We start from the raw sequence: 15,122 nt of genomic DNA on the forward strand, positions 1-15,122 counted from the left end.
GCCGAATACTTCAACCAACAAGCAAAACCCCAAGAAAAGACTATTACAACTGGAAAAAAGGTTAAAGTAAAACGAAGCCCTGCGGCGTCGCTATGACCATGCGATCTCTGAGTTTGTGACATCAGGAGTCGCGGAAGAGGTTGAAGAATCATCAGAACCTCTCGCTGGGGTAAGTAGCTACATGCCACATCACGCGGTTATTCGCGATGACAGAGCCACCACACAAGTCCTCGTAGTATTTCAGCCCTCTTCGCACATGCAGAAGAGTAGGTCGCTACACCACAACCTGGAAGCAGGACATAACTTCAATCCAGAGATTCTGTCGTTGCTCAATTTCCGCAAGGAAAGGGAGAACCTAGTGGGAGATGTAGAGAAGGCATTCCTAAAAATGTCTATCGAGAAATAGGACAGGGGTACCATGAGATTTCTGTGATGGAAGCTAGACGCTGGCGGAAACCATCTGAGTGAGATTCAAACCTGGCACATGATTACAATCACGTACGTCGCAACGCAACGCACATTTCTTTTTTCTGCAACAATAAACCCCATATGAAACAAGTGCCTGAAAGATATCCAGAGACGACAGAAATATTTCGAAAGGCGATCTACGCGGATGACGTAATCCTTGTGGCAGCAGAATTTGAGAGTGCAGTCAAGCTGTACAAAGAGGCCAATACGTGTTCAAGGAGGTGGAGATGAATTTGAGAAAACCGACATTCAATGAGGAGACTCCACCAAATAATAAAGGAAAATAAAATGAATACTGGCGAAGGGAAGATCCGCTTGAAAGGACATACGATGCTTCTTGGTATGAAGTGGAAGCATGAAAAGGACGTGATATCCTTTCCTCTTGACATATTGGTTTCCTTAAAAGACGACACATGCTTGAACAACAGGACAGCATTCCAAGCAGCAGCCAAAATATTCCACCTGCTTGATTTGTTATCCCGTTTAAGATCCGCGTCAACATAGGCTTTCAAAAAATATGGAAGACTGACGTCACGTGGGTTGATCCACTTTCTAAACAAGAATACGACGAGTGGGGGAGCCTGGCCTCGGAAGCGAACGAACTGCAATTGTTTGAAATTCAACCATGCAACGCAAGCAAGCACAAGTCAGTGAAATCGTAAAACCCTATTGTCTTTGCTGATGTGAGCCCATCCGCATACGGAGCGGCAGCATACACAGTAATGTTGAATAACGGTCGAACTGGAGAGTCTAAGCTACTGGCTGCAAAAAGACATGTAACTGCAGTTAGATAGTGGAGTTTGGCAAGACGAACTGATGGAAGCAGAGTTAGCACCAATGCTGAAAGAATGCTTAACGAGTCAATTCAGCGAAGCAGTGCAAGATATACCCTGCTGGACCTACTCAGTGGTGGTTCTTCATTGCAATATGGGGACAAGTAATAAAGAATCAATCGTACCAACAGTATCTCAAAAATGAGGCAAGACATCTCAAGCAATCTGTCATTTGTTCAAGGTGAAGACAATCCGGCGCACCCGTAACACGTGGAATAGGCGTGAAATCGTTGATGGAATCGAACATCTGGTGGGATGGACCCAAATGGCTGACCGCAGCAGAAGAGACAAAAGCCATTACGATAAGCAAGATAATGAAGATGGATCGCCCGCCCGAAGTACAGTGCCATAAATGCACAGGTATCACACCGAAAGCAAACCGATCATGGACTTCAAAAATTATTCCTGATATCGGCGGCTTCTACGAGTAGCTGCATGAGTATTCAGGTTTGTAAACAGTGCCAGAAAATATTACTGTAAGGCGCCGTTTACTAGGGAAGAGGTGAAAATTGCGGAAATATTGTCACGAAGCCAGAGACGATGAAATCGTCTTGAAGGAAAACTGTTTATTGGAGCGAACTTGTGCTCCCCTAACAACTCAAAGAATTCACAGGCGGCGAAGCAACAGTCAACAAAGTGACGTGTGCGTGCGAGCGTCGACGTTTGGAATCCCGCGGCGTCGGCTCTGCAGGATTTTATCTTTCCGCGCGAGTGTTTCTGGATGCATCGATTTACATTCAGAACAAAAACAGGTATTCTAGGCTGTTCTCGTTAGTTCGGAACGCTCTCCCTATCAGAATAGATACCACATGCGGTATAGATCGAAATAATAGAACACGTGCTTATCTTGGCACATAGAAAACGCAGACCGGCGCAGCCGGGCGGTAAAAGCAAACAATAAATAAACAAACGCATATATGGTTCGCGCTTTTACCCCCTCTAAGAGTGCATCAACCCGATGCCAACACAATTGACAGTCCGAACAAACAACAACAAAGTCCGTCATCTTGCATAGGAAGGTTTTAAGCGAGCCACGTGGACGACTTTGGGCGGCGTGCGTCATCGCAATGTTCCGGAATCACCATCGGGGATAACGTCGTAGGTAAGTTGGCCGACACATCGTGTAATCTGGTAGGGTCCGAAATATTGTTGCAGAAGCTTCTCATTGATTCCACGTGGTACGATGGCACTCCAAACCCACACACGATCCCCAGGGTGGTAGTCGGCGTCTCGGTGTCGGAGATTGTAGCGTCTGGCATAGAGCCGCTGCTGGTTCATCATACGAAGTCGAGCGAGCTTGCGGGCCTCTTCCGCACGCGGAAGGTGTCCTTGGACGTCGGGGTTGAGGTCGTCGTCTCCTACATGCGTAAGCATGGTGTCAAGCAACGTAGTTGGTCGTCTTCCGCAGACAAGCTGAAACGGCGACATCTGCGTAGTTTCCTGGATAGCCATGTTGTACGCACACGTGACATACGGGAGCACTTCGTCCCAAGTCTTATGTTCAACGTCGACGTACACTGACAGCATATCTGCGATTGTCTTGTTCAGACGTTCCATTAGTCCGTTCGTTTGAGTGTGGTACGCCGTCTTTCTTCATTGATCCGTGTTGCTGTAGCGCAAGATTCGTTGCATAAGATCCGCAGTGAAGGCCGTTCCGCACTCCGTGATTAGGACTTCAGAGGCTCCATGTCGAAGCACAATTTAGTTAATAAAGAACTTAGCAACTTCTTGTGTACTCCCCCTCGGAAGAGCGGCCGTCTCTGCGAGCGCGTCATGTAGTCAGTCGCTATGACAATCCACTTGGTCTCGGATCGTGACGTAGGAAACAGGCCAAGAAGGTCCATTCCAATCTTTTGGAAGGGCCTCGATGGGACCGCGATTGGCTGCAGAAGTCCGGCTGGTCTCATCGGCGGCGTTTTTCGTCGCTGGCAGTCATGGCAGCTGCGGACTTAGTGGGTAACATCAGAGGTATTGCGAGGCCAATTGTACCTCACCTTGATTTTTTCAATAGTGCGAGCTGTGCCCAGATGTCCTGAAGACGGGTTGTCGTGGCACGGTTCCACAATTTCGTCACGAAGGTCCACGGGGATGACAAGAAGGTAATTCGTTGTTGTTCCGGGGCTGAAATTCTTCCTCACGAGGACGGAGTTTCTCAGGCTAAATGCTGGTGGGTTGCGTTTGAAGGTTCTAGGAACGGCGCCGTTGCATTTCTCGAGGTTGTCGAGTATTACGCGTAAGTCGGGGTCGGCACGCTGCTGGGTGGCTAAGTCGCTCTCCGTCACGATTCCGAAGAACGCGCTGCCTTCATCGGAGTTTTGTGGTGGTGGGTCAATGGGGGCGCGGGACAGACAGTCGGCTTCGATGTGTTTCCTGCCTGAGTTATAGACAACTGTAACGTCGAATTCCTGCAGACTTAAGCTCCACCGCCCAAGACGGCCAGAGGGATCCTTCAAATTGGCAAGCCAACACAGTGCATGGTACTCTGTCGCAACCTTGAATGGTCTTCCATACACGTATGGGCGAAATTTTGAAATCGCTCTAATGATAGCCAGACACTCTTTCTCAGAGGCAGAGTAGTTTTTCTCCTCCTTCGACAAACCACGGCTGGCAGAGGCGATTACCTTTTCTCAATCGCTTTGCTTTTGGACGAAGACAGCACCCAAGCCTATATCACTGGCGTCAGTGTGAATTTCCCTTTCGGCGTTTTTGTCGACATTAGTGAGCACGGTTTAATTTTCAGGCTTTCTTGCAGCTGGCCGAATGCGTTTTCTGGGTACTTTTCCCAGCTCAAAAGGGTGCTATCTTCCTTCAAGCGCGTGAGTGGCTCTGCAATACGTGTGAAGTTTGCCATGAAGCACCGGTAGTATGCGAACAGTCAGAGAAATCTTTACGCGCCCTTCTTGTCTTTCGGCCTTGGGATGTTCGCAATCGCTGAAGTTTTTGCCGGGTAAGGTAAGACCTCCACTCCGTTGAACACGTGGCCCAGGAACTTGAGTTCCTCATACGCGAAACGGCACTTCTCAAGCTTCTGCACTTACCCAGATGTACGAATGGCCTCGAGGAGAGACTCCAACTTTGCAAGGTGTTCGTCGAAATTCCGGGCGAATACCACAACCTCGTCGAGGTATACGAGACAAGTGTGCCACTTCCGGCCAGCTAGCTCAGTGTCTAAGACTATTTGAAACGTTGCTGGGGCCATGCACCGTCCAAAAGGCATCACTTTGAACTCGTAGAGGCCGTCCAGGTTTATAAATGCAGTTTTCTCTCGGTCTTTCTCGTCCTCTTCAATTTGCCTGTAGCCGGTCTTCAGATCCATCGGTGAGAGAGAGAGAGAGAGACAAAAGTTTTATTGCCGCAAGGGCTAATTCTGGGGAGGGGTGGTGACCGAGGGAGGAAGGTCCCCGGTGACTTTGGCTGCCCGGGCGACGATGGCATCTTGCACCGCCGAATCCGAGCTTGCCAACGCCCTCGCCCAGTGCTCACCGTCTCGATATGGGGGGAATGGGTTGTGGGGGCATTGCCAGAGGAGGTGATCTATGGTTTGGACCACCCCACAAGCGGGGCAGTGGGGCGAAGGGTACAGACCGGGGTTCAAGCAGTGCAGGCGGGCAGGAAAGGAAGGGTGTACCTTTGCACTAAGCGTTATAGGCGTTCTTCGGTGTGAGAGAGTGCAGGGTGGGCAGGGGGCAGTAGACGGCGGGAGAGGCGGTAACGAGACGTAATCTCATCGTTGAGAAGTACTTCGCGTGGCAGAGGGGGTCAACGGCGTCATCGATTTGGGGCAGGGGTACAGGTCCTTTTTTGTGATTTTGTTGAGTCGCCGGTAGTCAACGCAGAAACGTAATGTGCCGTCATTTTTCTTAACCAGTGTGACCGGCGCAGCCCAGGGGCTTTGTGATGTCTGTATAATGTCGTCGTTGAGCATGATGTCGACTTGAGTCCGGATGGCTTCCTGCTCGTGTGAAGAGACGCGGTACGTTGACTCTCGGGTAGGTCGGGCTACATCTTCAGTTACAATTCGGTGATTCGCTAGGGGTGTCTGACGTATCTTGAGTTTGATGAAAAATACTCGCTCTAGCGACGCAGCAAATCCAATAATTACTTCCATTCTTCTTGCGGTAACGACGGATTCACGTCGAAGTGTTCTGGTGCGCGTTCAAAGTCGGCAACCGCAATTACGTCCCTTGCTTATTTTGTTTCTTCGAGGAACGCAATTGCAGGGTCCCTGTACTCACCGACGAAGTTAGTCACCGAAACTTGCGTTTGGCATTGCCTAAAGCATGCAATGCCTGTTGCGACGGAGATACCGTGGTAGAGGGGCAACCTTAGGTCACTCTCTCTGATAGTGTCGACGTCAGGAACCGCATCTTGACTGTAGACGCTGATCATCAAGCTTGCTGGGGTGACAGGGTGACATGATCGTCGGGGATCCTTACAGTAGCATGGTAACAGTTAGGCAAAATGACGAAAGCCGCAGCGTACGTTGTGCCGTCTATGGTGACGCGCGATGTGCAGGTTGGTATTCCCCGATGAAGTTAGTCACCAAAACTTGCGTTTGGTGTTGCCTAAAGCACGTAATGCCTCTTGCGACGGAGACACTGTGGTCGAGGGGGCAACCTTAGGTCACTCTCTACGATAGTGTCGACGTCAGGAACCGCATCTTGACAGTAGACGCTGATCATCAAGCTTGCGTGGGGGACAGGGTGACATGATCGTCGGGGATCCTTACAGCAGCATGGTAGCAGTTAGGCAAAATGACGAACGCCGCCTGGTACGTTGTGCCGTCTATGGTGACGCGCGATGTGCACGTTCCACATGGCGTCACTAGGTGTCCTCCCACTGTACGCATGTGCGGACCGTCCCAACTGGTGATACCGTTCTTCAGCTTAGACGCAAATGGTCCGCCCATGACTTAGTAGTGCGCTCCCGTGTGAATGGGGGCGACTACATCAAAGCGGTCGATGGACAAGTGCACGTCGGACGCCGCCTTCCTAGAGTTCTGGGTGCGTCGGGGCGTCGCATCTCGGCTTGCGCGTGTTGACGGTCGGGCAGTGTGCGTCGTCGCTGTTTTCATCTTCTCAGCAGACGCCTCGGTCATGTTGGGTACGCGTCCCGCCGTGCAGCTGTCGTCGTGTTCGGGAGTCTCGTCAGGGTTCCGTCGGGTGGTCGTGATGTGGACATGTCGTGCATCACGGTCTTCGGCGCACCCTTGCGTCGTTGGAGGGTTTTCATTTTCCACCATCGTGCAACTTTACCTCCAGAAGTTGCTGCTTTTAGTTTCCCCCGCGTGGGCTGGGGGACCTTCCACGTTTGAAATCAGCATTGCTACGACGGTTGGGCGACTAGTATGTGTTTGGCGACGGCAATCGGTTGAAGCGGCTGGTCCTCGGCTGGTAATGGACAGGTATTTGCCGATCTCAGTAGGGCGCTGACCGGGTCGGGGGCGTGCGGCGTCGACGGAAAAAACACGCAGTCCGAGTCTCCTGTACGGGCAGCGACGATAGATGTGATCGGCCTCTCCGCAGTGGTAGTACCGTGGACGATAATCGGCTGTTCGAAATACGTCCGTCTTCCTTGGCGCCAAGTTTTCGCACATAGGGGGTAGGGCGGGTGACAGTGGACGCCGGTACAGAGGGAAGTCTTGATCACGGGATGGGGCAGGCCGGGGTAGACAAACAGCCGTGGAGTAGGTCATAGCTTGAGGCCCGCGTGGTACTTCGGAAGGGGTAGGGGTCCCCAATGCGAGTTGAATTTCTTCCCGGATCAGCGTCGCTCATAGAGGCGACTTAGGGTTACGGCGTTGTGGGGAAGGGTTTCCGCAGTTCTTCCCTTACGACATCCCGGATTGCCTCACGTAGTGTGTTAGAGCTAAGAGCCCCGGCCCCAATCGTGTCCGCAAGTATCGCTTTCTTTGGCCGGTCGAACTGCCTCGTGCGAGATTCTCACGTCTTCTCCATGGCGACGCCTAGGACGCGAATTCGGCCACCGATTTGGGGGGTTGCGGACAACTCAAGTAAAAAGTTCTTGCTTTAATTTTCTCATCACAAACATCAGTTTCTTTTCTTTCGTCATATCCGGGTCCGCGCGAAAATATAGTCGTTTCATTTCCTCAACGAAGATTACGAATTTTTTGTTCGGGTGTTGCGTTCGAGTTTTCAGTATAAGCGCAGCTCGATCTTTTCTCACAACGGTCATGAAGGCCTTAAGGAACTCTCTATTGAATTGTGTCCAGTCGGCCAAGGTGCTCTCGTGGTTCTAGAACCAAGTTCGAGCTGCAGTCTCCAAGTAAAAGAAAACATGCTGGAAGGTTTCTTCATTGTCCCACCTGTTAAAGATACGCACGCGCTCCTGCTTCTCCAAGCATTCCTCGCAGTCTTCAGCGGGGCTCCTGGGAGTGTTGGTGGTTCCGGGGCTGCTGCAGCACGATTGGCTACGTCGGTTCTTGCACCGTGGTGGTGGTTGCAGCAGACGTTGTCTTGGGTCTTTCAGGCAGGAGGCTCAACTCGGCGGCAATCCTTGCAGTCGGCGGCTGGCTCTAGTCGGGCTGGCCTGGGGGCTTCCTGAGGTCGTAGTGAGCTTAAAGGTTGCGTACCCCACACCTCTACCAGATGTCCCAAAGACAGGGAGAAAGCAGGTGTCTTGAAGGCAAACACGTTTATTAGAGCGAACTTGTGCTCCCCTAACAGCTGAAAGAATGCACAGGCGGCGAAGATACTCTCAACAAAGTGACGTGTGCGAGCGAGCGTCTACGATTGGAATGACGCAGCGTCTGCTCTGCAGGCTTTTATCTTTCGGCGCTAGTGTTTCTGCAACCGTCGATTTACATCCAGAACAACGAAGATTATTCTAGGCTGTTCACGTTAGTTAGGAACGCTCTCCCTATCAGAAGAGATAACACAAGCGGCATAGACAGAAAGAATGGAACACGTGCTTCCCTTGGCACATAGATAACACAGACCGGCGCCGCCGGGTGGTAAAAAAAACAATCAATAAACAAACGCAACCATGGTTCGCGGCAATATACTAGATACGACAAACTCAAGTAGGTAAATGCTTCCAATATAATACCTAAATAAACGAAAACAAGTTCGAAATTTGAATTTTTATTAATTATTTTATACTCTTTTATAATATTATACTTTAATTTCAGCTGTATTCCTACATCACTGGTGTAAGTTTTGAAAATGTTTGAAATATTGATATCGTACAACAAAATCACCAAGACCTCATAAAATCTCAAGCCCTATCAACAAGAAGTTCGGCTGGCGTTTTCAAAAAAATTGAGCACATTTTACCTCCCCAGTGAGGTCATTTCCACAAACTCGTATCGATATAGTGCCTGCGTCTTGGGACAACGCAAGCAAAATTGCTTTCAAGCATTTCTATTTGTAAAATTTACCAGCAAATTTTAGACGGTTAATTCAATCAGTATTTCAGATATTGAGGAATATGTAACTCCTAGTTTGATTGTAAATCCTGGTTCGCCCGAATATACCTTCTTAGGAAAAGCCTCAAAAATATTTTTATGGGAACCTAGATCAGAACAAGCAAAATGAGGTCTCCACTCATGAGCAAGACAATAAAAGTTTACGAAATAATAACTTATGAAATTTTGTGTGCCTAAAGAATCACTCCAAATATCCCGCATTTAAAGACCTTTTGCCAAGATAGCGTTGTAGCCTGACGTTGCAAGCTTGGACGCTTGATATCGTGACGTCAGTACATAACGAAGTTTTTCCTTTCCCTGAGCCACCGCTATAAAAAGGCGAGGCTCACACAATAATGCGTTCACTATCATGGTGATCTGTGTGCTGTGTTGTTAACGTCTGGCCACCCGCTCTCTCTGCCTGCCCATGCGGGATGGCAATGGCGACGAGTAACGAAGCAGGCTTTTCAAAATTACGGAGGCAACCACCAACCTGCGGGAATGTCGGGCCACATGCACAGTTCGACGAGACCAATGATAAGTGGACTTCGTATGTCATCCGCATTGAATCGTACTTCGAAGCAAACGGCATTATAGATGATGCTAAGAAAAGAGCGCTGCTCGTCTAGGCACTCCGCACAAAAAACATCGATGTGTCAATTGGGCGTTTTGAGCCGCGTAAGGTTAACCAGCTACCTTTCGGGGAAACAGTGTGGTAAGATTTTTTCGCACCGAAGATGAAGGAGATAGCGGAGAGTTTCAAGTTTTTTAGCAGATCTGAAAAGGAAGACAAATCTGCGCAAAGGTTAATTTTGGAAGTTTGAAGCTAGGCCGACAGATACAACTTCGAGGAACTGTTGGACCACATGCTACGGGAAAGAAGAGTTTGCGGAATTCGATGTGTCTAGACCCAAAGGGCCTTGCTTGCTCGACCGAAGTTGACTTGGGTTGTGCGTAATGGAGATCATTGTGCTCTCGGCAGAAGCAGCCGTACAAAACGCAAAGCTTATGATGGCTGCGGACGTGAAGGTCGTTCCGGAACTACACAAGCTAGCAAGTGAGCGGCGGCATACGTCTTCATGAAAAAGCACCAAGGACAGGCACGGACCGTCGAAAGCATGCAACCAGTGCGGAGGCCAGGAGCACTGCGAAGTGACCTGCCCGTTCAAGAACGCCAAATGCTTCCAGTGTAGAAGAAAAGGTAATCTTGCAGCGTTATGCCGTTCGAAAGGCAAACGGAAGCAAAAAAGACGTTTGCTATTACGGGTGACCTGGAGTCGGACGACGACCAAACGCTATCGTCGCAGCTGTCCTGTCTGAAGGTAGACCCCGTCGTTGAGGACAAGATCGTCGGGCCAGTAGGGTGCAAATTGTGTTTAGGTGGAGTGGAACTCGTTAGGGAAATAGACGTCGGCTCACCAGTATGTGTGTTATCCTGACACGCCTACAACAGCCATCGAGCTAGCTGGCCACCACTCGTGAAGTCTAATATGAAGCTATCGTTGTCCTTGGGACCACTGCCGGTAAGCTGACTTTGCCGGTAAGATTCTTACGGTGATAAGACCGTTAATGCGCCAGTTACAGTGCCTCGGCAGTCGGGGCCATGTTAATGTGGTCGAGACCTCATATAAAAGCTAAACAACTAGGGAGTCCCTTCCCTTAGCTTGACGAGCTCTGCCAGTTACGAGGGAGGTCTGAACGTGCAGACCATTTTGACATACTACAGTGATGTGTTGCAGCCAGAATTAGGCCGAGTCATGGTACCACCCACGCACCTGTACGTGAAGGAAGGTGTGGTGCCGAAGTTTTTCAAGGCAAGGCCGCTACCATACGCCATGAAGGACAAGGGGGACGTCGCGTTGGCCAGACTATTAGCATCCGGTGTCGGGTCTCCAGTGGTGCACTCTCTGTTGGCAACGATCATCGCGCCTGTTGAGAAAGCAGACGGGCCAATCCGTATTTGTGGCGATTAGATGTTAACCGTCCACGCAGCGTGTGAAACGAAACGATACCCACTTCCCATGGTTTAAGACGTCTTCGCTGCTCTTAACGAGGAGACTTGTACAGCACGTTATACTTGAGCGACGCGTATAACCAGATACCATTGGACGAACAGTCCACGAATCTGACTGCCCTCAAAACCAACAGGGAACTGTTTTATTATAACCGCCTGCCCTTCGGAGCTTTGTCTGCTCCGGCGATTTTTCAGTACACCATGGAAACCATTCTGACAGGTATTGAAGGGGTACAAGTGTACCTGGATGACGTCCTGGTTGCTGAAAGGAAGCTGCGATGGGGAATCACTGTCAAGGCGGTACTCCAGTCGTTTTGTGAAAATGGCGCGAAGCTCCGGAAAAGCAAGTGCACCTTCCGCAGGCCTCAGGTTTCATACTTGGGTCACAGGATCAGCAGCGAAGGTCTACAGCCCCTGGAGAAGAAAATGGAAGCTGTAATGTAGGCTTCAATTCTCAAGAACGTAAGCGAGTTGCGTTCTTACATTGGTCTTCTCACGTACTTCAACAAGTTTCTTCCCAACATGGCTAGCCTGCTTGCTCCGCTGTAGGACGTACTCACAAAAAGGCGAGGCTCACAAAGTTAAGCAATAACAATCACGGATGTCTGTGTGCTGTGTTGTTTTCGTCCGCCCACCCTCAGTCTCAACCGGCCAAGGCAAGATAGCATATAGGAATGTCCTGCCTAAGCCTCAAGTTATCAGGGCTAGCAGTTTTGGCTGACTTTGATGAAACAGTTGTTCAGTGCATTGGCAACTTTTATAGCAGGTATTAAGCACAGAAAACTGAAAAGAATAATTTTTTGTCGATCCTACTTCTGAAGTACCACACACAAATCTGTAAATAAAAAAAAAAATTTGAATACTAATTCAGATGATTCTCTTGCACACATTTGAAAACGAAACTTACTAGCAATTTGTCAGTTAGGGTTTTATTCAACTCTATCAAAAAACGTTGCAACTGCGTGCATAAAACACAAAATATATCTTTCATTTTCCACACCCACAGTGATGTTGCAGTTTTCATAGATTTTCAAATGTATTCAGACTTATTTACCATGACCATTTACCATGAACTGGATTACGTGCTACAGGTGTCCCAGAGAAGTGAGCAATCAATGTTGCGATTGTCTAGGAGGCACACTATTGGGGCCAAAATTAGGTCTGTTCTCTTGCAACAATTGCAAAAATCACGTGAAATTAGTGTAGAATACACCGGTAATGGTACCTTTATAGGCTGCGGAGAGGATGTAACTTCAATGGTAATTGTAGTTGATGTTGATAATATAGTAGTTGATGTTGGTATTATAGTGGTGCGTATGCAAGACCTACACGTGTGTGCTTGGTAAAAACATAGGTTTGTTGTATCTACGTAGAGTCTACACTACTATGATGTTGCTGGGAAGGACACTAATGCAGGAAATATACATGCTTTAGAGGTTACTTAGCACCGTGGCCAGTTACATTAGCAAGACTTCCAATGTGTCCTGGGTGCTAGGATTTCCCATTATACATTGGAGGTTTATTTCCATCGACTGCTCTAATTCGGCCCCTACATTTTACTGTAATAAACTTCAATTTCTTCATGGTTTTATTCTGTGTTAAGCCGCCACCACCCAAGCTTGTGAGTTCCATTCCACACACTCGTCGTCGGTGTGCCACATCCCAACGACGGGATGCAAGGCAAGAGTTGAAGCATATCCTTCAAGGTGTAGAAATACCAGATATTTGGGCGGGCACACGATGCCGCCTCCTGGCCGGGACCAATGACAGCCACTTCCCTACACGCTTTTGTGCCCTCGTTAGTATGTTGACTACTCTGGTTTCCAAATAGCATGCAACAAGTAGTACTACGAAGCAATATCACCGCTGTTCAGTTTGAATGATAGTCCAGGATATTCTGAGGATATTCACTTTCACATGTTACAAGTGCAGCATGCGCTATCGGGAAAAAAATTTCGCCATAATTTATCTTTGTCAGTTGGAAGCAGACTTTGGTTCCATTGCTCTGTGCCTGACAAATTGGCCAACACTGCCACATTCACGAGAGAACCTCATCCCAAAGGTTATGTTACTCTGTTATGAGATGCTAAGTTTTACATTACCCAGCTGAGCATTGTAAATAGCATGCTATTTGAGAAATTGTGCCATTTTGGCCAGATGAACCTTCACCTACAGCGTGGTGCACGCTCAAGCACTTCCGTCTAGGTGCTTTGCCTACCTATCTTGTGCACTTTCCAATGCGGAAGAAAAATGTGTGTAGTACCAAAAGCACATGCCCGTGCTGATGCTTACCGCTTTAGCTGCCACAGCAACTTCACGCCGACCAGAACATACTCAAAGTGGAACAGAGGCGTCCCATGAGCAATAAAAAGTCTTTAAAACTCGATTTGGGATATAAGTTAGCCGAAACAGATTTTCAACCTGCGTGTACACGCAGGTTGAAAATCTGCGTGTACAAACAGTTCACCTGCGTGTACACGCAGGTGAACTATCGCGCATAGACCGATTTTTTTTTGGCTCCGCAATGCCATACAAACGCGCACTATTCAATTACTTTATCTCGGAGCTCTTGCTTAGTAGTTCTCTCGACGTGTTCTCGATGTTGGAAACGGTTCAGATTTTTTTTCGGTCCCGATCACCACCGGAAGGACCTCTTTCAAGATAGTAACGTCAGCGCGTTACCGCTCTGGGGAAATCTGTTGGGCGAGCCGCATGTCGAGGGCGAGGGACTTGGCAACCGCGCACGCGCAGATCGGTTCGAGGGACAAAAAAATTTCAGTCCCATAACAAACCGATTATTTGGAGGAAGTGCTTTGCAAGCGCCGCTTAAGGGCACGGTACGGCCAGAAGACCCCACCCCTGCCTCGACGCTTTTTGATGACGGTGCACTCACGATCCTTTTTTTTGGGTCCAGGTGAGTACAAACCCCATTTGGTGTATTGTCTTTCCTCGGTCTTGAACCAGTGTGTAACGTTTATACAGGGCTTTTACCTTTAAATAAATGATACAGTTGTGCTTTCTTGAAGTGAACTCATGTGCAGCATTCCAAACCGAACTATGCTCTTGAAGAATCACTTTAAAAATAGGGGATGCTTGAAGTTGTTGCTGCCTTTCCTCGTTTATTTTCACGTGCGTTCTTGGTCGTGGTCTTATTTAAGAGGGATAATTGAGTTTTTGTGCGCAAGAAGGAATATTTAGGCGTGTGAAGGAAAGTTTGACATCCACCTAAATGCAGCCATACGGCTACAAAGGAAAGCTATACAGCTTTCTCAGAAACTTCGCAGTTGAAGAAAAATTCGTCCTGGTCCAGGATTTGAACCCGGGACCACTGCTTAACCGGAGCAGTCGCTCTACCAACTGAGCTAACCAGGAGGCTAGTCGTTAGTAGCGCGAAAGCGAATTGATCAACAACTCGAAGTGAAGGACAGGGTTAATCGACCAGATTTAGGGGAAATCCCCAAGGTGGAGTAAGTTTCTGTGAAGGAAAGTTTGACATCCACCTAAATGCAGCCATACGGCTACAAAGAAAAGCTATACAGCTTTCTCAGAAACTTCGCAGTTGAAGAAAAATTCATCCTGGTCCAGGATTCGAACCCGGGACCACTGCTTAGCCGGAGCAGTCGCTCTACCAACTGAGCTAACCAGGAGGCTAGTCGTTAGTAGCGCGAAAGCGAATTGATCAACAACTCGAAGTGAAGGACAGGGTTAATCGACCAGATTTAGGGGAAATCCCCAAGGTGGAGTAAGTTTCTGTGAAGGAAAGTTTGACATCCACTTACTCCACCTTGGGGATTTCCCCTAAATCTGGTCGATTTAGGCGTGCTTCCAACGCAAAATGACGGGAAGAGTTTTGATAAGATATGTTGCTTCGCAGTGAATCAACATTAAAACGCTCGTTTTTGCTTTGTTGACTTTCTTGTTTTCACGCTTTGGGAAGGGATTTTGCGCTATCTATTCTTATGATAGTGTGTTTCGCAGATCTTCTGGCGTGAAGCGCCAAATCTTTCGTTTGCGTGGAAGAACGTTTGAAGCTCATTTCCATGCGAGATTTCATCCGCTGTATTTGTGAGGTTCTCCTTAAAAAGGCACTCGAAAGATGTCTTGGGATTACATGTTGCTTGACCTTGGATGCAGAATTTGAAGTTTGGTTTCATTGTGTGGGCGCGCTTCCTAAAGACCCGCCTAAATGAATAACCTTTAGCGTTTGTGCAAGAGTCTCCCTTGGCACGAATTCTTAGGAAAGCTGGCCCCCTTGCTGTCACATTTACCCATCACAGCATTGATCAGTGAACCGTGTGGTGAGAAATTTCACCATCATCTTTTTTTTTATAAGACGGCGTTATATATATGCCAAGCATTTTCTGTGGTGCAAACAACTCAG

At 48.5% G+C, this 15,122-nt stretch overlaps 1 non-coding gene across 1 annotated transcript; it reads right to left on the reverse strand.

Moving 5' to 3' along the window:
* Positions 1-14,314: 14,314 nt before the first annotated feature.
* On the reverse strand, positions 14,315-14,388 carry Trnaa-ggc (transfer RNA alanine (anticodon GGC)). The gene has a single exon. It is a non-coding gene; the product is annotated as a tRNA-Ala (tRNA).
* Positions 14,389-15,122: the final 734 nt, after the last annotated feature.

Source organism: Haemaphysalis longicornis, unplaced genomic scaffold (assembly GCF_048455015.1).
Source record: "Haemaphysalis longicornis isolate Haplotype H1 unplaced genomic scaffold, Haemaphysalis longicornis Haplotype H1 scaffold_11, whole genome shotgun sequence".
Classification (NCBI taxonomy): domain Eukaryota; kingdom Metazoa; phylum Arthropoda; class Arachnida; order Ixodida; family Ixodidae; genus Haemaphysalis; species Haemaphysalis longicornis.